The sequence below is a fragment of the Eupeodes corollae genome, chromosome 3, assembly GCF_945859685.1.
Source record: "Eupeodes corollae chromosome 3, idEupCoro1.1, whole genome shotgun sequence".
In the NCBI taxonomy this organism is placed as follows: Eukaryota; Metazoa; Arthropoda; class Insecta; order Diptera; family Syrphidae; genus Eupeodes; species Eupeodes corollae.
Window position 1 is genome coordinate 41,943,589 of NC_079149.1, and position 26,372 is coordinate 41,969,960.

The 26,372-nt window shown below is 34.3% G+C and overlaps 1 protein-coding gene across 3 annotated transcripts in view; it reads left to right on the plus strand.

Moving 5' to 3' along the window:
• LOC129948839 (transcription factor mef2A) overlaps positions 1-26,372 on the plus strand; it is a 263,817-nt gene that overhangs the window by 151,759 nt on the left and 85,686 nt on the right. Inside the window, exon 1 of one of the 3 annotated variants that reach the window (XM_056059936.1) lies at positions 11,297-11,594. The exons of the other annotated variants lie outside the window; for them this stretch is intronic. The gene's annotated coding sequence lies outside the window, so the exon portion shown is untranslated. Of the gene's footprint in view, positions 1-11,296; positions 11,595-26,372 lie in introns of those variants that run through there. 3 annotated transcript variants of the gene reach the window in all.

The following is a 26,372-nucleotide window of genomic DNA, read 5'->3' on the forward strand; positions in this document are numbered from 1 at the left end:
AGAAAACCCAAACATCTTGCGGCATTTTTGGTGACATCGCGTATGTGATCGTTCCACAAAAGATGGTTGGTGATACACATAGCGAGAATATCGAGATGTTCAGTTTCCTCGATGCAAGTGCCATTTATGGATAATGGCAGGGGGGGTATATTTCGCTTTAACGATACAAGACAGCATTGCGTTTTCGAAGCATTAAATTCCACGCGGTTTCTTATTCCCCATTGTACAATGCTGTTTAGGTCGAAATTCAATGAGCTTATCATATTTTGTCGTTGCAGTTCCACATCCGAAGAAGAGTGATGTGAGTCTAAAAAAGAATATGAAAAGCTAATAGTACTATCGTCAGCGAAACAATGTATTGGATTAGATTTTGCAGACAAGAGATCATTAATAAAAATGAGAAAGAGTGTTGGAGATAGAACAGAGCCCTGAGGCACACCAACATTTATTTTATGGTTTTCAGACTTGAATCCATCCAATACAATTTGTATTGAACGATTCGAAAGGTAATTACTAATCCAATGAAGGAGGGATTCATGAAAACCAAAAGCATGCATTTTCGATAAGAGAGCCTGATGCCAAACCCTATCAAATGCTTTTGAAATATCTAATGCAATGATCTTACTTTCTCCAAAACTATGTAAACTATGTATGTTCCACTGTTCCGTGAGATGAACCATGAGATCACCAGTGGACCTATTGCTACGAAAGCCGTATTGCCAGTCATTAAGAAGCTTTCGATCTTCAAGATATTTCTTGAGCTGATAATTAATCAGCGTTTCCATGACCTTGGAAAGAATGGACGCAAGTGCAATCGGTCGGTGATTAAGATTCGCCTTTTTTGGGAATAATGTGGACAAATGCGGTTTTCCATCCGCTCGGAACGAGACCTGAAGAGTAGGACAGATGAAAAAGCTTACGCAGTGGTTTTGCCAGCGATGAAGAACACCTCTTCAGAACAATAGCGGGGATACCATCGAGACCAGCAGATTTATGTATATTAAGATCTTTTAGGACGCTCGCTACAGTACGAGTGCGAAAAAAGATTTTCCCCATAGAATCATTGACTCAACTCGATCAAGTACAGGCAGAGTCATAACATTCACTGGCAGCGTTGAATTTGCAGCGAACTGACTAGCAAAAAGATTTGCTTTCTCTAAGGTGCTTACAAATGGAGTGTCATTCACAACGAGCGTAGGTACCGAGGAAGAGGAAGAATTCCTCATGTTTTTACAAATGACCAAATATTTTTACTTCCTTAAAGATTTAATATTAGCTTCTTGCGTTCGCTCATAAGTTGAGAATTTTCCCAGTGCAGTTCTTAGCTGTGCCTTTTTCAATAACTATGAATTGATCAGTATCATTCATCATCGAGCTGCACTGATTTCTCAAACTTGCTCCCCAGGAGCCTTCCAGATTGTAGACAAGTTATAGCATCTCTACACCTACACGAAAGTCTGTTTGACTCCCTAGCTCCTTGGTCAGTTGGATCTTGTGCGGGTGTAGGCCCAAGTCCCAACACAAAATTCGCAAAGTGGAAGTCTGCGAAAGGCCGAGTTCTTGTACACAGCCAGAAATAGATTGCCTCGGGTTTTCCTGTACACTTTCACGGACTGCGACGATGTTCTCGGCTGATCTTGCATTCCTTGAACGTACGGGTGATGACTGATTGTTTACTGAATCACTAAAATTTGGCCACCAAAAGTTGAAGAGTCGACTTTGAAGGGCCACCACGTCTACCGTAAAATGGGCGCAATGCGCAAAACGTTTGCGTTAACGAACACCCATTTTTTAATAATAAAGTTTAACATTTGAACGCGCTGCTGAATCAAGCAACTTGCCGTGGTGATTTGATATAAGCAACTCAATAATAAACAAAGATCTGACAGAATGTACCAGAACAAAATGGCCGCCAGGGGGAGCCAAAATCTACCTGGGGCAATTTAAAAACTCTATAGCATGATGTTTTCAAATGATTTCTGGGATCTAATCGCCAACATTTGTTGACAGAACAAACACTTGACAGAAATAAGTCAAACTGTGGTATATGAGCCATGTGACATTTGCGTGGTCTTTTTGAAACCACAGCTATTGCACATCATACAAAGTTGTTTAATTGATAATCGAAAAAGTCAGTAAGCAGCTCAATAGCGATAACCATTGGCCGCAAAGTTTTGGCTTACATTCTTTTAAAAGACGATTAATCCAAAACTGATCTTTATAGCTAAATAAAATTTGACTATACAAATTGGGATCAACGTTAATCTTGTTTTGGACCTATTCATTCAATCTCTTTCTTGGCTTGGTAATCTTGTGACTTCTTACCAAACCAAACTAAAAATTAATCACTTGAAAACTGACAAAATGGGCAACTATTAATAGTTATGTGAACTTAAAGTTCTATACCCCTAAATTCTACGCCCAAAGTCGTTATTCAATTCAAGCTGATTTAAGGCCCAAACTTCGAAGCTATGTATAGAGCACCTTAAAATGTTTAGTCAATTGATCCTTTAAAGCTTGTGCCACTCTCTTTACGTGAAATGCTAAGTTGTAGTGAACAATGGCGGGTTGATGATCTTGTATTAAATCTTTGATAATAATGATATCTAGGCATTAATTAAAATATATCCAAAACTTGCTAAGTTCATTCTCGGAAAATTACGATTAATGGATTTATCAAATCTTAAGTAAGGTTTTATATAAGTGGAAACCAAACACCTTCATTTTTATGTAAATATGCTTATTTCAATATTCCTGTTATTAAATCAAATCTTTGTAGTCTCTTTGAAAAACGTCTTAATCTTTATCCTATATGCAGCTCAAATTGAGTAGGTATATATATTTATTTTATCACTTTCCATTTTAAGTAAGTTTTATTAAGGAAATCCGTATTTGTTGACATGAAATCATAACTCCTAAGCTGCTTTTAGTTCAAAAACCCTCATAATATAAACTCTATACTATATATACTCGACACCCGATAGTCAAAGAGTCCAGAGGCATAAATAAAACCTTTTTGACTTCATTTATACTCTCGTACCTTAACTATCTTACCTAAGCTATATAGATACTCGTACCTTTCTGACACAAAAAAAAGTCCAAAAAGTTAATCTATTGTTCATTATTGTTGTGCAACATTATGCGTGGAGGTGTTTCATATTGCTCTCCTTTAGACACATTTTAAGATACGACTTTATCTACTAGCCTAGGTTAGCCTGTCGTATGGCGTATGAAGTATAAAAAGATAAAATTTTTTTCTAAAACATACTGTCTTGATTCAAAGTTGAGTAAGAAAGATCAAAAAGGTTACTGGCTCACATAATGCATCGCAGACTCACATACTCAAATTTTCATATATGCATCAGAGTCGCCAGATTTCTATCTTAAAGCTTATGCAAAAACTAACAACTGGATTGCGCTAATATCTCATGGCAGCCTTTAGACAAAATATACCAAAAACAACAACAATAAGAACTACAAAAATATAAAGCTAAAGTATTGCATATATGCATTGTTTGCCTATCTCATGTTTGGGGATATAAAAGTTTGAGGTATTGTGTGGATGGCGCAGCTCAGGCAGTCTTTTGTGTAAATAGAACGTCATTAATTTAACGTGAGACTTCCGTCACTAAATAACAGCTAATTGAACGTGCTTATAGCATTCATTGTCGTCGGTCGTCGCCGTTTTATCGTCATACATGAATAACGGCAAAAATTAACTATCCAGCCAGCTAGCCAGCCAAAGCCCGTACAGTTCAGCGGAAGCATGGGGAAGTGAATTTTGTATCTTTTTCCATAAAAAAAAACCACGCACCAAACTCTAAGTACCTAAAGTATTGAATAGTGGGCGGAAAATGAACATACAAACAAAGAGAAAACACCACTCACAAAATGTACGAAGGTATCAGCAGAAGTAACAGAACAATAAAAACACATTTATTACGGTAGAACAGCGACTTGCAAGCATACCTCCAACATATTCCATGCATATGAAAAAAGCAGCACCTGGGAAGTTCGTTAGCCTTTACCTGCTATTTTTGTACCTATATGACTTTGTTTATTTTGCTGAGTCCAATATATCGAAATTAACGAATGTACGCCACACCTTTGACATCGCGGCCACAACAAAACGCAAACGTCCACCTGGGGGCTATCATTGTGCCAAGCTGTTTATACTCAATACTCCGAGACTGATGCATGCAAGTTTAAATATGGGTAATAAAATTTACACGTAGGTATAGATGGAAATACTTTAGTTTTTAAATAGGGGTTCTTTGTTGGAAATATACCGACTTCCTATAAATTAAATCCACGTATGCATAGAATACAGTTGCAGGCGGTTGTTGAAAATAGTGTTGGACGTATATTGATTTTCGGTGAAGCGTTTTATGTTTGGAATGAGTTATTAGATGGATGGAACCTTTCAAAGGTCGAATTTAATTGCAGCATTTATAAATTAAAAATAAATTTTACTGAGAGAACGTTTAAAGTCGCGAATTGATGATTTTGTAAATTTTAGCTGGTTGTCCTGTTGGAAAAGGTAGGTACGTCATTATTACAAATTTTGAGTTTCAATATCCAAAGTGAACCTTGAATTTGTATCAGACTTTTCAGTTTCCTGTTTTCATTAGAGCTGAGTACAACACAAGAAAAGACTCAGAGTTGGCACTGGTCTCATCTGCATTGATACATGGTAACGTTTTGAACCAAAACTTTCAACATAAGTTTGATTCAGGAAAGGACCATTTATAGCTAAGGGACGCATTTGTAGGTTTTCGTGTTTTGTTAAAAAAGTCGTCAATTAAATGATTCTAAAAAAATTAAAATTAATAAGAATATTTTGCGTATGATGAAATAGTTCAATTTCAAAATCTATTTTTTTTAACGAGAGTTTTTAGTCGTTAACCATTTTTTACCAATGTGAGTAGCATTTTTTAAAAGTTTTTATTTATCATATAAACAAATACAAATTGGATGAATGCAGTGAATTTGAAGTCAATACCATTTATTTCACGTGATATCGTGCATCGAACATCATTTTTACTAAATGTTCGTATTGTTTTTTGTAGATTTCATTTTTTTTATGAAAATATGGGATGTTGGATTCTTTGATTCACTGAATGTCGAAAACAATATTTTATGTGAGATAAAGAAAGTTTGAAAATAATATTTTTAATTTTTGAGAAGTTATTTGAGTCGAAAATACATTTTTAGCAAGTTTTAGTATTGTTTTTTTGTAGGTTTTATTTTTTTGTTAAAAAGCTTTCACTTCGATTATTCTCAAAATTTTTCCGAATGTTGAAAACAATATTTCTTATTAGATAAAATCAGTTAGAAGCCATAATCTCAATTTTTTAAAGAAACATTTGACTCGAAAATCAATTTTTATTCACTTTTGTTAAATTTTTTTAGGTTTTTTAATTTTTTGTAAAAAATCTGTCAATTCGATTTTTCCCAAAATGGTACTCAATTTTAACAACAATATTTTTTTAAGAGAAAAAAATTAGTTTAAACCCTATGTCTCAAAGCTTTAAGAAGTTATTTGAGTCAAAAATCAATTTTTACTAACTTTTATTAATTTTTTTTAAGTTTTCATTTTTTGTAAAAAAAAACTCGTAATTCGATTTTCTCAAAATGTATTTGAATGTTGCAAACAATATATCTTATAAGATTAAATAAGTTTTAATTTGGCTGCCGACATTCCTCATCAAACCAGGATTTGCTTGTTGTTGGCTGTTTGAAAGCCAGAACATCAGGGGCGGCTTATCTGATTGCATCTTGGTAATGTTGCCACTGGTTTTCGATACATTGTGTCGGCGGCAGAGAAGGTTACTTGTAACTTGGTCAGAAAAGTATTTGGCGATCTCTGGCGATTGTAGCCGTTCGACGTTGTACCTTCTTCCAGCACCTCCCTGTTTTGCCTTGGGTCTTTAAATCCGAAGTGCTACCTTGGCTATAAGTAGGTATAGTGGTTCAAATCGATGTTAGCTCCTCGGAAAGTTCGTACATCCATGATGCTGGAAGCGTGTCTGGCGTCGATCAATATGGTCAATCTGGTTGATGGTAGATTGATCTGTAGAACTCCAAGTTCCTTTGTGGATGTGTACGGTGTGGAAAACTCGTACTGGCTACCATGACGTTTCGCCCCGCAGCAAAATCTATGAGCCTGAATCCGTTGTCGGAAGTATTGTCGTGCAGACTGTTTTTCCCGATTATTCCACCAAAGATGTCTCCCCTTCCTAGCTTGGCATTAAAATCGCCCAGGACTATTTTAATATCGTAGCTAGGGCACTGCTCATATGTTTTGTCTGGGAGCTCGAAGAACATATCTTTGGTGTTGTCGTCTTTCTCTTCTGTGGGGGCGTGCGCGCATATCAGGCTAATGTTGCCGAATTTAGCCTTGATGCGTTCGGTCATGAGGCGCTCATTGATGCGCCTATAGCTCAAGACTTCTTGCCTAAGTCTGGCTCCAATGACGAAGCAGCACCCAAATAAGCGCTGTTGGTTTTCGTGGTAAATATCGCAGTTTTTCATCCTCTTTTTGCACGGCCTATCCCATCGTATTTCCTGGATGGCGGTGATATCTGCTTTATAGCAGTCTAAGGCCTCCGCTAATTCTTCGGCCGCACGTGGTCTGTTAAGTGACCTAACATTCCAAGTGCATATCCGAAGTTCATTGTCCTTTATTCGATTGCGTTGGTTGTCAACAGTAAATCCGTCCGTATCCGAAGCTTCTTGGTGCTTCGCAACTATGAATGCTATGAATGCTTTTACGTGGCCAGGAAGTTTACCCGACGACACAACCTCCAACCTGGAGGGCCAGATCCTAAGTATAACCCCAAGGATGGGGAGCCAGATAAAACTGCTCCTTATAGGCCTAGGATCTGAATATGTCGAAGAAGCCCTATAAGGTGTTCACTAAGTAGTTCAACCTTACTGGAACCGTAGACGCCACCGTTGATTCCATCTCGAGAATTCGTGCGCTGCCGTCTGGATACGGAAAGGGCCCTTAGTGAAAACACCTCTCCCCCTCTCTCGTTTTCTGCCCCAACAACTTTCCATTGGGGTAAGAACTCAATGTCTGATACCATTTGAACATCTTAAATTTAATTCAAGTCTCTAAAGTTTTTGATTCGTGAGATATTTAGGTTTAACCAAAATTTTAACCTTTTTTTCAAACTGCTTTGATTTAAAAAACCACCCATGCAATTTTCTTGAGAGCGCTTTCTGCATCTTTCCGCATTATTATCTTTATAACAACATTTATTTGAAGTCGATATCTCTTCTGGTTCTTGAGTTATGGACAATGAAAAAACAAACGTATGTACACACGCACGCACAGACATCTCTCTAAAAATCTTTTATTTCGACTCCAGGGATCCTGAAACGTCGAAAAATTTGACAAATCGGACCTATTACAATAACTCCCAATGGGAAGTTAAAAATGGAAGCTCTGTGGAACGAAATAAATTGCTTTACACTTGACTAACTTTTTTTAAATACTGGAAACTTGCTTCTAAAGCAAGCGGTTCAAGTTTTCATCGAAATGAAGCACACACCTCGCCTCCTGTACTTTACTTAGTTATAGAAGTTCGTTAGATTGAAATGCTAATGAACAACACTCATGGTCTTTGTTGTCAAAGGCTTGAATCAATCCATCTCAACATTTCACACGGGAGAAGAATTCTACAAACAGTCCTCAGATGACACAAATTCGATATAATCTAAAATGATAGAAAAAGGTCCAATACTCCTCTAAATTTAGCTTTTTTTATGTTGATATCAGTTGATTTATTTGGTTGGTAACAATTTAGCCTTGAAATTTAACTCTATGGTAATCTGATAGAATCACCTACTGTACTAGACTCTAGAACCATTTTATAGTCTGTATTGACTAGTTGGCGAAATATTTTCTAGAGCTCGACATCTTTTCCATCGATTTCGGAAAATTACTTCACAAATTTTATTGAGTCTGCTATTAAATATGTGAAAATTATGTGTCCTTATTGTCAAACCACATGACCACCTTTAAATGGACTTGAAAAGAATAAATAAATACTTTTTAAATGGCAAGAGAAAATTAATATCCCATACCACCTGTTCTATAAGAAAATATCAAATTCATAGTTTGTCCAAAAGAAGAAAACGCACACTCTTAACCGCATCAGTATTCCTAAACGTAACGCATCACTATTCCAGAACGTAAAAATATGTTTGGAAATCCCAGCTTGCAAGAGTCACCCTTTTATAAATACAACCAAACCAACCTCATGGATATTTATTTACCTGATTTTAATTCGAACACGATCCTCATAACTTCCATTGAGATTCTTGAATCCTGTCAACGATAATGCCAAGTAGTTGTTTCCAAACGCGTGTGTACCCAATGTAGGTTTGTGATATTTTGTGGTTGTTGTTGTTCTTGATGTTTGCACCTTCTAGCCGCTTTTACAGAAAACCTCTTCTTCAGGCAATTTCGAGTTTATAAGAAGCTCAAAGTATAACAACTTTAAGGCAAAGGAATACATAAGTTGTAAGCTGTAACAAATCGAGATACTCTTTGAAAAGAAAAGGGACCATCTGCGCGTCTCACGACTTGTTCAAGTTTCCATTTCAGTTTGTGTCATTATTTTCTTCAAAAAAAATATGTTTTGTTTGTTACTCTTTTCTGCTGGTAGGTCTAGGAACCTAGGTTTGGTTGGTTTGGTTTCCTTGCTGCAATAAACCTTCCCTTCCTATATTTCATGGCCTAACTTTGCTATTCTCTTAGTCTTGATTTGCGGCAAGCGGCAAGGCATATAGTGTGGTTGATGGTGATTTCCTTCCGCAGCCGCTCTCCCTTATATTTTTATACATACTATAAACTAAAGCAACCATAAATTTATGCGCATATTGTTTTTACAAGTGCCGAGAGTAATCGAGACGCAAGTGATATAAAAATGGTAATATACAGGATTAATGTCTACCACTGTTGGTATTACTGCTATAAATATGACTTTATATTGATCTATGCAGGGTACCATAATGTGGATGTGTGGTATCGTGGGCTAATGGAAGTCGAAATCCACATCATCTCTACATATACACCCCAAACCACACGCCACACAGGATGTGGCATTTTATATACGTTGTCCTCTCTGCATATGTAGAATATAGAGACTCGACGCGACGAAGTTCTTTCACGTCCTGAAAATAAGTTAGTCCATTTAGTGGACCCTTTAGGTGGAAAATCTACGATTCAACCTTAACTAGCTTGACAGGCGGACTAGAGCGAGCCGTTCAAAGCCGAGCCGGACAGCCAGATGTGTGTATAGTTATTTGTGGAGCGCGCTTGAGCGCGTACCTATATTTCTACTGCGTGTGATAACCAAATAGAGGAGTCACGAATTTCATGCATACATACACTGGTTGCCAATTAAAATTTTCCAAATCTTGCTCTGAATATGGTTCTAAATCTAGGATTCTTCTCTATGAGGCTCTATAAAGCGCGATCTTCAGTTCAGGGGAGGATTGTGTATAAAAGCTGGCGGAGTTGATTTTTCTTGAGCGCATCTTGGCGTTCGCCGCCACCACACCGTCGCGTCGCGTTGTTCCAATTGAATTCCGATTGCACTACTATAAATCCAATTAGCGTTGAATTTAAACCGCACACAAACTTGACATTGAAAGATGCTTAGCTTAGGTTAGGTTTGCTTTAGGCTACAACACAAGACAACTGCGATGACGACGCCAAGTGATGCGACGCAATACAACAAGACCAGGCCATACCACAGGGACGAAGGACCATAAAGTAAGGTACACAAACTACGTTACAGTTTATTTGGTTTTGTAGGTAATACCAACCATAGTTGAGCATACACGACAAGGTGGCACGCAATTTTGTTGCCAATTTTCTTCTTCTTTTTGTTCTTTACTGATGGCTACTTACCCTGCTCTGTATATTTTCTAGGTTGTACCACCTTTGTTTTTGGTGTGTGGCCCAAGCTCCTCGTCATATAAAAGAGATACCTATGCGTGCTGGGATTTAATTAAATAAATAAAAGAAAATTGTCATCATGTTGTGTTTTTTTTTCCTGTGGCATTTCCACTCTCGCTCTTAAATTCTATACCACCCTGTGGTATGGCACTATTGGTGATGCCACTTTTTATTTTTAAGAAGTCTTATACGAAAAAAATCCACTTATTTGTGACAAAAACAAGCCATTCCAGCCGAGAGTAATTTTTACTCCTGTAGTAGGGTTGGAGTTTTGTACAATTTTTCATCGACGATAAAACCTTCTCGAAAAAGATTAAGGAAAAACAAACAAAGACTGAAAACTGATGACAGATAAAACAACATGGCGGTCATGAAATGTCAAAGTCTGCTTGTCACAGTTGAAAAACCCATTAACTACTCTAAAGAAGCATCACTGGTCAAATCATATATATTCAACCCTATGTGAAAACTGTTCTTAACAAGGGTGGTGACGCCGCGCCGCCGCGCCTCCACTTGACGTCGTCGGCGTCTTGTCGCACGCACTTTGTATGCAATTAAACAGTAACCTGGACTTGGTTAGAGGGTGCGGTTTTTATTAATTTTTTTTATTGTTGTTTGTTCATACATTTTTATTTCCGTTCAAAGTTGTTCTTCTTAAAACTGTATTCCCCGATTACGATTGGAGGTTACCACTTTCATTGGACTTGACACGAAAGTGTTGTAACCTACCACAAAAAAAAAATAATCACAGATAACTAACAACAACAAAACAAACTAAAAAAAAGTGCGTGTGTGGGACTGAAGATTGAAACAGCAGCAGCTGGTAATTTTTCAGGCTCAGGTGGACATGGACAACGACGACGACGACGACGCCACGGACCGGACCGGACGATTGAATAGCCTGCTATCCTATCAACCGAAAAGGATATTCTACATACAAAGTGGGAGTGAATTTAATTTACAAAAACAACAAGTTTATGCTCATATGTGTAGGTATAGAGGTAAAGGTAGATATGGTGTAGACTCAAAATCAAGGAGTGAACCAAGCAAAATTTATTTGTGTGATTAAGCTAAAAGGGTTTTGAGTTTCTCGCTGTTGTTGTTGATGATGGCATAAGTGGCAAAAAGAGGCACTCCACCTCGATCTATACCTACCTTTATATAAGCTATAGATACCGTGTCGGTTGGTGTGTCGCCCTTGCCACACCACTGAACTGGCACCGCCACCACCACCGCCGCCTTCGCCTTCATCGATGAATGGTTTTGTGTGTTTGAAAAAGGATAAAGTTTTAGTTTTAGTTAGTGTTTGTTTTGGTCTTGACGGGAATGGTAGGACCTTCATTTTATATATACAAAAGTTCTGTCCTCCTGTGTGTGATGCAAAATTTACCTGTTTGTTAATATGTGAAGTGAAATTGATCACAGGATTTTATTAAAAAAGGATTATATTGCCATAACGAACCATGCTCTTTCATAATATAAAACTAAAATCATATTTATTCTGAAAAATAATACTTCAGAAAAACACATAAATCACAATATAATGGATAACATTGAGATTTATTTTTAATTTGAAAATTGGATAAATGGAGATTGGATTTTAAAAACTAATATTGAGGTAAATTTTTGTTGACTATGATGGCAATGATGGATTATGAATGGATGAACAAATATCAATAACAAGAAGTGATTCTGATAAAATTTAATTAAGGACATTTTAAAAGCAATATGAAAACATTACAATCTGGGTGTAACCCTTCTATGTGAAACAGGATTTTATCTTGAATAGCTTATTCTGATGATGAAAAAGATTGTTATCAAATTGAGTATGCACTTACTTTGTATGTTGCAACTCTCACCATTTACAAGTAGATTCGAATGAGCCAACAAAAGATTTAATTCAAAACGCAGTACATTCAAAAATGAGAGTTTTTTAGAGCATGAGCGATGAGATTCAAAGTGAGTGAAATTGTGTGTGTGGGGTAAGTAGTCAAGGCTAAAAAAACTGGATGAAATGCCAATATCAGTGCTGGAAGTCATTAAAGTTTATGTTGAAAACGATAAGAAGAGATGGACATTTAATATGATAGCAAAATAAGCCTCTAATAAGCATTACACTATGAATTTTTCTTCTTGATTGTAACGACTTTATTCCAAAAGTAATTGGCATCTAGCCTCATAACTAGGAATAAAGTTCCAATCCATTTTCTTAAATAAATTCTTGTAAATCGTCTTTGAATCTTTTCAATCCGATCAGAATTATCTTTATAAAAAGGACTCCAAATAACATCTGCGTATTCCAAAATTGATCTGACGAAAGATATATACAAGAAAGGATCTTTAAAGTCTTTTCCATTTCGTTTTATGAAACCTACCACCGATTTGGCCTTAGGAACCAAATAATCGAAATGACTCCTAACTCTTTAAAATTTTAAACCCTATCTAAATCCACAGATTCCATTACAGAGTTGAAAAAAAATATATGAGATTTTCTGGAAAAAGAAATCGTCTTACAGTTTTTGATATTCAATATAAGGCTATTGATGTGACACCAATTTGATAAGGAATCAATGTCAGATTGAATAAGTTGCCAATCGTCCAAAGTCGAAACTTTTGAAAATATTTTCAGATTGTCCGCATATAATAAGCATTCACAATCATTAAAGACCGAGACAATATCGTTAACGAACATTATGAAAAGGAGTGGACCGAGGTGGCTACCTTGCGGAACACCTGATGTACACTGAGTATGTATTTAGAATCTTAACTTGTTGTGTTCTACAAGATAAATATGACGATAACCAACGAATTAAGTTAGAATGAAAACAAAATTTCTCAAGTTTTTGTCAAAAGTGTTTGGTGGTTCAAAGAGTCGAAGGCTTTACTAAAGTCAGTGTATACTGCCTCCACTTGAAATTTTTGTTCCATATCATTAGTGATATACGAAGTGAAATAAGTTAAATTGGTAACAGATGATCGACGGGATACAAAACCATGTTGTACTTCTGATAAATATTCACTGTAAGAAAATCAATTACCATATACTTCTTTACATCTTTTTTAGAACCTGATTTGTGTATAGGGAAGGGACCAAGTAAGAAAGTTTCCATTCATCAATAAAAATACCGTCTTGGTGGGACTTGGTGAATATGCTTAGTAAAGGAGCAGAGAGAGATATCGAGAACCGAACAACAATTTTTACCAAATTTGCGTACCATTTTTTGTAAATTTTGAAAGAACAGATTGTTCGATGTTTGTAAAAAAATCCATGAATATCGAAAACAATATTTTCTGTGAAATCAAAAAAAATTGAGGACAATATTTTTCATTTTTGAAAAGCTATTTGAGTGGAAAGTAAATTTTGACCAAGTTTTAGCATTGTCTTTTTTTAGGTGTTTTATGTTTTGTAAAAAACTTTCTATTAGATTTTTCTTAAAATTTTACTAAAGGTTTTTATCAATATTTTTCAAAAGATCAAAGTAGTTTAAAGCCAATATCTCAAAGTTGTGAAAAGATATTTGGGGCCAACATCAATTTTTACTTAATTTTATTATTATTTTTTTTTAGGTTTTATGTTTTTGTTAAAAAAAACTGTCAATTCGATTTTTCTCAAAAGTGTACTGAATGTTGAAAACAACATTCCTTATAAGCTTTAATTAGTTGAAAGCTACAATCTCTAATTATTGAAAAAATATTTGAGTCGAAAATCAATGTTCACTAACTTTTATTAATTTGTTTGTTTAGGTTTTTATTTTTTTTTTAAAAAACTGTTAATCCGATTTTTCTCAACATTTTTCGAATGTATAAAACAATATTTCTTAAAATAAGTTGGAAGCCATAATCACAAGTTTTTAAAAAGATATTTGAGTCGAATTTCAATTTTTATTTAATTTTCTATTTTATTTTTCATAAAAAAACTGTCAATTTGATTGTTCTCAAATTTTTACCAGATGTTAAAAACGTCAATTTACAATTTAATTCAAGTCTCTAGCGTTATTGGTTCGTGAGATATTTAGGGTTAACCAAAATGTTCACCTTTTTTTTAAACTGCTATAGTAAAAAAACAACCCACCCAATTTTCTTGAGAAATCTTTTTGCATATTTCTGCAATATTATCTGTATACATTTTTTTATTTAAAGTCGATATCTCTTCTGGTTGTTGAGCTATGGTGGACGAAAAAACGTTCGTATGGACGTACGTTTACACAGGCACGCACAGACATCTTTCTAAAAATCTTTTATTTCTACTCTAGGAACCTTGAAACGCCGAGAAATGTCAAAATTTTCAATTCGACAAATCGGAACCATTACAATAACTTCCTATGGGAAGTTAAAATTAATTTGAAACAATATCTCTTTTAGTTCTTGAGATATGGCTGACAGTTTCCATACCTTTTTCTAAACGTTGCGATGTATGGCCATTCAGACATACGAATGTACGAAAGAACGGACGCACGAATGTTCTGCAACCCGCACACATAAAAACTTTTTATTTACTTACTTACTTACTTAGGTCCTCAGACCTGTTGAGTCCGTTTTGATCCCCTTAAAGGGCATAGGATCACTACTACACCTACGCGCCATCGTGTACAGTTTCCGGAGATGTGTTTCAGCTCCCTCCAAGTCTTGCCTAGTGATGCTGATTTCTCCTCGACTGTCCTGCGCCATATGCTTCTGGTCGTCTAGCTCTTCTACCTTCTTGTGTCAGCTAATTCCACTGCATTGCTTGGCCTGTAATGCAGTCGTTACCTTTTCAAAGCGTATGTCCAATCAATTGCCACTTGCGTCTTCGTATTATAGATTCTATAGGTTTCTGACCTGTCCTTCTATGAAGGACCTCATTTGTTATGCGGTTTGGCCCGAAAAGCCTTAGGATGTTACGAAGACATCTATTTACGAAGGTTTGCAGCTTTGTTCACATGGCTGAGGTAACCTTCCAAGTGCTGCACCCATTAAGAAGCACAGATTCGTCATTTGTGCGAAACAGTCGTAGCTTTGTGCTTAAGCTGATAGAGTTATTCCTCTAAATTTTTGAAAGCATACCAAACGCCGCTTTTGCTTGGCCGATGCGGCAGATGATGTCTTGTTCGGTTCCGGTATTGAAAGTTCTCCACTTTTTCCACGGTTCTTAAGAAAATTTTTATTTATATGTTCTATTAGTCTGAAACGTTTAGAAATGTCAATATTTTCAATTCGTCAGAACGGACCGATTACAATTAATTCTTATGAGAAGTCAAAAACTTTTCGATAATCGAATGTTGTTTAAAAAAAAGATCTAGACTATGTATATAAGACGAGAAGAGACTAAAGAAATGAATCCAGACTGTGAGACTAAGACGATACCAAAACAAGCCTGCCATTTGTCTATTTTGAAGACACTTAGACAAGATTCGCGGCAATTAACAATTCAAAATGAAACTTCCCAAACCATTTTCTTTGCTTTGCTTTGTTGACAAAAACTTGGCAAAACATTGCATGATAACTTCAAATTTGTCCAAGTAATTCATGGCTTGGTAATTGCAGGTTTTTTTCTAACATAGGACTCATAAAAAGAGGTGTGTTTTGAAAGATTTATAGGAAACAACCAAAACAAAATTAAAAAACAAAAAATCCTTAAAATATTCATTGCCATTCATATTTTTGTATAACATCTTAAAGGCTTCTCGTATGACCGGTGGTTTATAATTTAATCAAAACTATAAATTGTGGCAATTTAAGGTCTTATAGTAATGTTTCAATAGAGGTGACCAAAACACACATTAAAAAAAATATCCTGAAACAACTAATATTTAAAACTAATTATGGTGCACTTAGGCGTATACGCATTTTTTATATTTTTGTTAACTTATAGACAAATGGTTCTAAATTTTTGTTTTTCCACTTTTGGCTGGCTCAGTAAAGAACTGAATGAATATACCATCTCATCAGTCATTTTTCCATGTCACCCCCCCCACCACCTTTACCGCTGTTTTATTAATATTTAAAAGTTTAGAGTCAGAATTTTGTAATCTATAGTCACATAATGCAATTAAAATTGATACCACACACTTCACACATGATGATGTTCACATATTCTCCATTAAAAATCTTAATATACATACCTCCATATGCTTATTTGTTTGAACCTTCCTTAATGCAACATATTCTTGTCAGATTAAGAAAGAAAACACAATATCAAAAAATATGTTATTATAAAACTTCAATGTCGCCATTTCGCTTCGGATTTCATCTTTCTGTCGTCCATTGCACACACATAATATAATTTCTGTGTTGCATGCAACAACTTTATATACGAACAACTCTGGCAATCTGCAACTGCAACCATATCGGATTAATTCCAGTATCCAGTCATCCAACGAAAATGCTTTCAAAACACACATCTGTTGTCATTTATCGTGTTTTACTTCACTACATTGCCTGCTTCGTTCTTCCCTTAATATTTTCTACAACGCCAAACCCCCCTCCCCCCCTCAGTCACTCTCTCACTCTAAAGATCAAAAACTGAAATTACAAATCTCATGTTCCATATCTCACGGCGAGATGTCGGTGGAGGGTGATGCAGCGCACAACGCGTGTCTGCTTTCAAACAACATCCACTGTATCTCGACAGAAAGACACGTAGACCCGTTTAAATGCCGCCCACTTCCATAAATTAAAGAAAAACATTAAACACAAAACACACAACACACTCTGTTACACCTTTATGTTCAGTTAAAGCAATTTTCGGTGCCTCTGGACCGAAATATTTAATTTGTGATTAATTGCCTCAAACAAATGGGCCTCTGTGGCACTCTGGTTTCAAAAGAGGTCTTTATGTTTGTATGTCTGTATATTGCTACAGTCAAGGACAACTTTTGCTTTATAGCTCAATGGACGCGGATCCTGTAACACACTTCTCCCTAAGTTGCAAAACAAAGCAAACAGCGAAAAAAGTATGTCCCTTGGATCAAATGGTCAACAAAAATTTGTCAGTGGAACACCAGGTCCCGAATTTGTGTCAACCTCACGGTAAATCTTGTCCCATAACAGCATTGCGCTGTCATAAACCTCCTGGACCCGCTTTCCTGTTCAAAAAACACGCTGCTGTATTCTGTGTCACAGTCAGACTAAGAGTTTCTCCATCATGCAACATATCGGCATCGGCATGCGGGACCAAGTCAAACCGGTTAGTCATTTAAAGCGGACGCATGGACGGACTTTTTGATTGCAGATATTGTTCCATTCTATTGTTAGCTTTTCGAATGATTGACAAATCGAAAGTGCAGTTCTTGAAAATTCTAATTTAATTATGTATAGAGGTTTTTGGTTGCTCTGACGTTGACGCTAACGCTGACGCATCAAGTTTAAGGTAATATTTCGCCATTATCAATTCTAGTTTAATTTAATCCGAAATACCAATCAAAACCTCCTCGAACAGCAAAAGACCGAACACTCATGCTGTTTAATGTGATTTTACATATAATTGAATTCTGATGTTATGACGTCACAAATCATGGCCATATCACTGCGGGGAACATCATCAAGTTAACAATTTAACAACATTAACAACTGCAGGCAAGCTTATGGCAAACAGTTAATGGAAAATTAATATTTAACTTAGCTTTAAGATATATTTTCGTTTAGGTATATTTTGTTTTCACATTACATTTTAATGCGTTGGCGGGACTTACTTCAATTTAAACAACACCATCGCACAGTTTCAAGACATCACACAACAAAAAATAACACAAGAAAACGAACTTGACTCTGTTAAATTTTGTACATATAGCCAAAGGTAAGGAAAAATAAACAAATTTTTGTTTATTTGTTGGCCTTTAAGAATCGAAAGTGGGTCACAATGACACAACATTAGCACTTAATTATATTGGAGTTTTTATTTTTGATTTTCGTTTCTTCTTTTTGTCAATGATGATTTTTATTTGGGAAGATAAAAGTAAAAATTTGGTGTTTTTATTTTTGTAAAAGTGAAATTTTATTGATATCCCTTTCTTTTTTCTCATTTCAGGTAATTTCATTAATCACAAGACGCAGTTATTGGGAAGTAGTGAGTAATCGAAATTATTGTAAATTTTATTTTTTTAATTAATATTATTGTTGGTTGTTAAGAAAGAAGGATTTAATTAGGTCCTAAAGCGTCTTCCCCTTAGCTTTGTTTTTAGAATAAAATATTTCAAAGGTAACTTTTTCAGACGAATTATTTAAGTTAGTTTTAGACTTTGACTCGACCAATGAAGTTTGATTGAAAAAGATGCCAACACCTGAGTAAGAATTTAATAAAACTTGAATAGTTCTTCCAAACCAAAGACTTAATTCTTGAAAGGCGGAAAAGTACAGAATCTTTGACATGACATGAATGAAAAAAAAAAATGTGTTACAAAAAATTGAATACGTGTTTGAGTTTATTTTTGAACAGCTTAATGGAAATTTTGAAAAGAGAACTATGAACAAACTTTTTAAGTGAACTTTTTTGGACTTTATTTATAATAATTATTAAAAGTTAGCTTCAAAAAACTAGCTTGTTTTTTTTTAGAAAAATATCTAAAAATATTTTGTTTGAATATTTTCTAATATTTCTTACTAAAAATGATTTCTAATATTGGAACTTGGTTGTTTTTTGACATGTAGCTTGCAATCTGGCAATACTTATTATGGAATTGGTCTTTTACACAGCTGTAACTTCATTTATTTGTTTAGTTTAATTAAGTTTATTCATCAAACGAAGTTACAATAGGCACTTAAGTGATTACTAGATAATATCATACATACAATTTAAAATTTTAAAAATTACCACCAGCAAAGTTATTTAGAATTAAGAATAAATTTGATTTAAATAAATATCTACTGACATTGAAATCAATCATCAAACAGTATTCGTTTCTCTCAAACACCTGGATAATGGTTCATTGGAAGCATACACAGTTCTATGATATGAAACATTAAATAACGATTGGTTTCGAAGCAATCTCGCAAGAATATTAATCCTAATAAGAGCTACTATGTCACAAATGAACATAACCTCTGTGAACTTTCTACGAAGTCTTTTTACTACAACTCTCGTAAATCATTTTGGATCCCTTCGATTCGAATGAAGAAAAAATGAAGTATTCCAGATTACACTGCAGTATTCAAGATTTGACCTTACAAACGCAAAAAATAAACACTTTAAGGTGTATGGATCGGAAAACTCCTTTGAGTTTCGCAATATTGAAGTGCAACTAAAAAATCTATACGCTTTACAAAGTCAAGGTGTTTGTCCAAAATCACACCAAGATCTTTTTTAAAAGCTATAACAGACATCAGCATAATATGATTGATTTTAAAGAAAAAATTAATTGGAAAACGGTTTCGAGAAAACGTTAGGCTTTGGTATTCGGAAATTTTCAATTATAAACAGTTAGCTTAACATCTTTCGGATAAAAGATCAAGATCTTGTTGCAGAAGAAAACAATCATGTTCAGATTTTATACAACGAAATACTTTAAGATCATCTCCGTAAATTAAGTACTAAATTTAAAAACATATCAGGAATGTCGTTTATAAACAACAAAAAAAGAAGAGGACCAAGATGGCTTCCTTGCGGGACACCTGAAATAACATATACCGGTGCAAAAATAATGTTATATATACGAACGTACTAAATACTATCAATTAAGCATAAATTAAGCCGTTTTAAAAAGTTTGAGTGAAAACCTTCTTTATTTATCTTCATAAATGAAGCATCATTATTGACTCTGTCAAAAGCTTTAGAAATGTCAGTGTACACAACATCATACTGATAACCTCTCTCAAGTGAGTTCAAGGCTAAATTACAAAGAATAGTGAGGTTAGTTGCAGTTGATCTACCAGCTACAAAACCATGTTGGTATGGTAAAATCATTGCTTTAAGAAAAGAAGTTAATTTGTCATAGACTAACTTTTCAAAAAATTTGTAAATCGTAGAAATTTTACAAATTAGACGAAAGTTTCAAACATCTTGTCTACCACTGAATTTAAAACGTTCAAGTTGCTTGCTCTCTCTAAACAGATCGCATATAAGCTCGATAATAGATGTCATAACCAGACACTGTCTAATTGGAAAGCACGCCACGAGACTAGGCGTATTCTCGAATGACTTTTGCAGAAGCTGTATGGACTGCAAATGCCCTGCTCTGGCTCGAAGACACAAAAATTACCTAGAAGAATTCTTATTTAACGATGTAAACGATCTAAATCATATCAGCATAATCAGCCTCTCACGTTTCGTAAGGAACTCAAACTGGTTCCATTGAGCTTAGGAGGAAGCCTCAATATTCATGTGGTATCACAATGGGCCATTAAACTGGCCTAAGTTTGTCCGTTTCCATCTTGGACAGCCACTAAAACCTAACCTAACCTAACCTAACCACCTGATTTGTAAAGAGATGTGATTGTTGGACGTTTCCCATCATTTAGAAACTCGTCATTTGCAAGCGAACGATTAAAAGTTAGTTTTTAAAGGAACAGCCAATGCATTCGCACACATTCGTAAAATGATTGGTGAAATTCCATCACTATCACGTTGCTTATCACCCTCAGGCTAAGACAATGCTAACTCAATCTCAGAAGTGGAAAAACTTAAACTGCCTATATTATTTGAAGAGCTTATGTTTGTAGCATTAGAAATATTATTACAACTGTCTAGATAAACCGCATTTATTACGAAAATAATGGTTCGGCTTAGTGCCTGCAATATCTCGTATCATAGGTCTGTGAGAACACTCCCATCCTTCTCTTTAAAATCGCTTGACTTATTTTTTGTTAGGTTATGTGAAGTCGCTTGTCTACGGAGATAAGCCCGAGACTATTGACTCCTTTTTTTAAGAGAATATTCCAAGCCACGCATAAGACCTCAATTCCTTCAAAAAAGTGGTCTAAAATTGAGCATCTATGTCGGAATTTATTTGAGCTTGCCCAAAATCTTGGACTTAACTTAACTTAAGATACAAAAATGTTTTTGAGAATTTTAGCAACCTTTTGATGTCTTTTGTTGTTTTACCGATAAATTTGTTAAAAATTCTATCGGTATACAGAGATTCTTTCTTTAGCGGAACATTAAGAATGGAATCACTTTTTCATAATATTGTTTTTTCCACCCATTGTAATATTCAAAACTTTTAGATTAATGTTAATCGCATCTCCTCGTTAATCATTCTTTAATACCTAACGCTCGCAGTTTTAACTCTAAACATGTTTTGGGCCATAACTTAATCTTGCCTCTTCTTTAAAAAAAATCAAATACTAAAAATTATTATGTAAAATATCCAAAAAAAAGATGCTTCAAGATTTGATAAACATTTTGAGAGCTTTTAATTCTTGTATTGTTAAAATTACGGAAAATAACCGGACAAAGATTCCTGTGTGGTCTTCAAAATGTTTATGAAAATAATAATTAAACACCTCTCTCCTCAGGATTGTTGAAAAAAAAGAACAATACAAAGTAAATTATATGTTTGAAGTCTTCCGACTTAAAAAAGTAAAATAAAGATGCCTAGAGAGCCATTGAGTCATTTTGATTTAAAACAATACACCCTCACCATTAATCTCTGACTCGTCACTTATTCAAACCAACAACAACACCAACAAAAAAAAAACAATAAATCACCAATAAATCTACAATTTTAATCGAATCCTACACCAAAAGCAAGGGTGCAGTCTTATTTTTGTTTTTGTTCCTACCTCTAGAGCCACAGTAAAATAGCTTATGTCTGTCAATCAAAGAAGTGATTTACTTTAAAATATGTATAGGTACGCGTCGTCATCGAGTCAAGCCCGGGCCACCACCACATCACCGCATCACCTAAACTTCTGGCTTATTTTTGCCGCTATTTACAGTTTAGTGGCATCAATCAAGGAGGAGAGGTTGAGATTTAGGTAAGAGCTTGAAATTAGGGCGTAACTGCAAGGCAGGGTATACCCGGCCTGTGTGACTGCGGCTGTAAGATGGATTGGATTAATATGAATTACACAACAGCAACTGCGGCGGTGTAGACAGGCATAAGTCAAAACTTTGTACGTTTGCCCTTTTGGTAGTGCGAGTCTGTCTCGTTTTTGTCATCAACCATAACTCCAACTACTTTGTACACCTCCATCGCACCATCGCATCGCACCGCATGATAAAACAAATTGAACCACAAACAAAAAGATCTCGAAAATGAGTCAGCCCCAGCCGTTATAGGTTCGAGTAGGTAAGGTACGAGTACATTGTGAACGAAGAAGTAGGTTCATGTGGGTAATCATAAGTCTTTATTTTTCAGCAAAATGCGATTTCGAAATTCATCTTCATCTTCATTTTTTTGAGACTTTTTTTTTGAAGAAGTGAAATGCATCCAGATTAAAGGAAGGGTCTTCCCACGCGCATGATGTCGTCGTAATCGTCATTTTGTATCAATTTTTTTTTTGTTTTTCAAGACTGATGTCAGGCCCAGTAGGGAGTACATAAATATTTTTCCTTTGTAAGTTTTGAGTTGAGCGAAATTAAACGAAAAAGTCATAAGAGTGTTGTTGAGAATATGAAATTAACGTTATAGTCTGTTTTTCCAGGAACTATCATCAACTTTGTCCCAAAGGCAATTCTTCTTTGTTTCTTCAACAATATTTTGACAAAGAAGGTTGTAATTGTTAACAATCAGAAAGATAAAAGAATTTGTATTTTTAATAAATGCACGTCAAGTACTAAACTTATACCTCTCTGTCAAGAAACAGAAATTACTGTGAGTCTTTGTGCTTAAGGATATAACAAAGGGTTTTTGTACCCATAAATGGTTTATTTGCTCTGTAGTTTCTGCAAACTTCGAACTTCCCTATTTATTTGGAACTTTTGCTTGGTATGCATTAAATGTCTGAGTCAATACATACAGTTAAAAAACTAAGTTCAAAATAATTTAAAATTGTTTAACCTTCATCAATAATATGACAAACTTCACAAGCTAACGTCTTTTAAATGGTTCCATATCAGTTGATCAAATATTTATGCAGTCTTTTGTACATGAAACAAACAATAAATAATTACATAGCTAAGCTTGTATGCTTTTGTAAAATAGTAAGATTTTGAAACATCAATCATGAAACAGTAATTATAAAATCGAATCATCTCTGCCTGCGACTTCCCCTTTTATTAATGATTGTATAGTTTTTTTATTTGTCAATGATTACGAGATGAGAATTTCCTTGACATTGTCTAAAGTAAAATGTCCATAATATTTATAGCATAAAATAATCTCCATCATCAATGTCGAATTGATTTATCATAAATATAGGGTGGTTGGGATCTGCAGTTTGGCAATTCATAGTATTTTTCTTCAAATAATTATTACCTAAGTATTTATGAAGCACGATTCATTAAATTTTGTTCATGTTGATTTGATTTGGTTTTAATTGTTCTTAATGATTGTGTTTGAAAGAAAAAAAAAAAAACAAACTAAGTCCGATTTGGAAGTCGACAAAATTCCATTTAATTTAGTGCGGAAAAACCTTCATTTAGTGTTGATACAAAAAACTTTCAAATACTTGTTCCTCAAGTTTTTAAAATAAGATACACAAAAATAAACTTCAGTCAAAACTAAAAAATAAATCCATTAAAATTGTTGGTTGATTTCTGTTCATTTAATTCGGAAAAATTATATTGGAAAAATGCCGACAAAGCTGAATTTTAGGGGAGAACTTCATTTATACGTCCTTGAAACTTCTTAAAACTCCTGTAATTTTGGATCAAAAATCAAGTCCACTATTTTTTAAATAATTTCAAAACTATTGATTTTTTTGTTGAGAAAAATTACACGTACACTTTTTAGCTTATCTAATTTATACTTTCCATACTACGTAATATTATAAATGCGAAAGTAACTCAGTCTGTCTGTTACTCAAAGACGCCTAAACTACTGAACCAATTTGCATGAAATTTAGTACGGAGATATTTTGATATAGAAAGGACATAGGCTACTGCTTACCCCGGGAAAATGACGCATTCCAATGTTAAAATTCAGGTGGACAGATCGTTATGAAATTTGGTAAGGAGATAGTTTCAGACTTAAGAAAGGACTTTTGACCTCTAGAAAACTACGCATTGCCATGGGAAAAATTACTCTCCGGGAATATGATCGCTTTCACTCCTGAATTACCAAATATTTGAATAATATTTTGATTAAATTGGTATTACGGGAAAACAACGCATTCCCCACCCTTATGAAATAAGGTGTCGAACATATTAAAGTTATCATAAACGTATATTAATGCGGGCTTCGCGCCCCACTTGCCTCAACGATAGACGCTAACTGTGGCTCTCACCAAGGTCCACAAGTAATAATTTTAAACCTAAACTTTGCTATGCCTGAAAGAAGCATTTGTAATAACAATAAATAAAGCTCAGGGGTAAACGCTGAAAGTTGCAGGTGTACATTTGGAGAAAAAAAAACTGTTTTTCCCATGGACAATTATATGTAGCGTGCTCACGAGTCTCAAACCCACAAAATCTTTAAGTTCTGGCCAAAGAGGAAAAAAACAAAAAAGTCGTATATAACAATGTATTCCAGTAACCTTTCTTCTTCTTAAAATGTATTAACCTAACCTATCCTAATCTATGACAATCGCACTTAGTAAGGCCTCATCCCATCCCTTCTAACAAGAGATGATGTTTTGCACTTCCCTATTTACACTTTTAAACTTCTTTTTTCCAAGCTTAATTAATATTTATACTCTGCTTCAACTGAAAATGCACAAACATTTTCGAGAATGCTTTTACATTTTCTCCAAATATTGATGGTTTTTGTGACATCTGTCAATGACAACTACTCCCTTAAGTGTTAAGCCCGCTTGTAAATTATTTCACACGTAAAGAAGACATATTTTCTTGAGTCAACTGAATAAGTACAACTACAGCTTAATCGTAATTTATGAGCAATTTTAAGTACTGGATAGTTTAAATCAACAATTTTAGTGTTTTAAGTAAAATTTAATTTATGATCTAAAACTTTAAGACTAATGGGTAGATTTGCATGCCTTAGCATTAATTTAAAAGCTAAAATCGATTTAAAAACAGCTGATATAATTGACAGAAGTGTTAATGGCTTTTATTCTTACCTAAGATCTAAAGATTTGTACAGATAAAACATAAAAGAAGGTAAACGAGCAATTTTAAGATGTGCATCTAAATCTTGTGATTCTGGAAAAATATAAGACAAAAAAAAGCTTAAACAGTTTTAAGATTTACTGGAATTCTAAACATCATGAGAAAACTGCTCGTTAACGAACAACAAAAATTATGTATTAGAGCAGTGCTTTTCAACCTTTTACATGAAACGGACCCTTTAGTACGAAGAAATTTTTCTCGACAACCCTATCCGTTGCTTTTTTCTTCGTACCGTCGAACTTCGATAACTCGAATTATATTTAATTAAAAAAAGAGGCTGGGATGCGACCCACACTGATAACTTCCCATCCCGTCTGTCGATTTGTCTTGCTTAAAAGTTTGTCTTTATGTACTCGTATTAATTTTTACCAAATTTGCGTACTCTTTTTGTAGATTTTATTTTTTATATGAAAAAACGGACTGTTGGATTTTTATATTAAAATTACTGAATATCGAAAACAATATTTTTTGTGAAATAAAATAAGTTTCAAGCCAATATTTTTAAGTTTTGAAAAGCTGTTTGAACCGAAAGTAAATTTTTACCAAGTAAAACTTGGTATTGTTTTATTTTAGAGTTTTATTTTTTGTAAAAAAAAACTGTCAATTCGATTTTTTAAAAATTTTACCAACAATATTTCTTATGAGATAAAATTACTTTAAAGCCAATACTTAAAATTTTTAAAGAGATATTTGAGTCGAAAATCAATTTTTACCAACTTTTATAAATTATTTCTTTTAGGTTTTTAGTTTTTGTAAAGAAAACTATCAATCCGATTTTTTTCAAACTTTAATTGTATGTTGAAAACAAGATTTTTTGAAAGATAAAAGATAATTAAAGCCAATATCTCAAAGTTTTGAAAAGATATTTGAGTCGAAAATCAATTTTTACCAACTTTTATAATTTTTTTTTTAAGTTTTTATTTTTTGTAAAAAAACTGTCAATTCGATTTTTTTCAAACTTTAACTGAATGTTGACAACAAGATTTTTTAAAAGATAAAAGTAAATAAAAGCCAATATCTCAAAGTTTTGAAAAGATATTTGAGTCGAAAATCAATTTTTACCAACTTTTATAATTTTTTTTTTTTAGGTTTTAATTTTATGTAAAAAAACTGTCAATTCGATTTTTTTCAAACTTTAACTGAATGTTTGCAACAAGATTTTTAGAAAGATAAAAGTAAATAAAAGCCAATATCTCAAAGTTTTGAAAAGATATTTGAGTCGAAAAGCAATTTTTACCAACTTTTATAAATTTT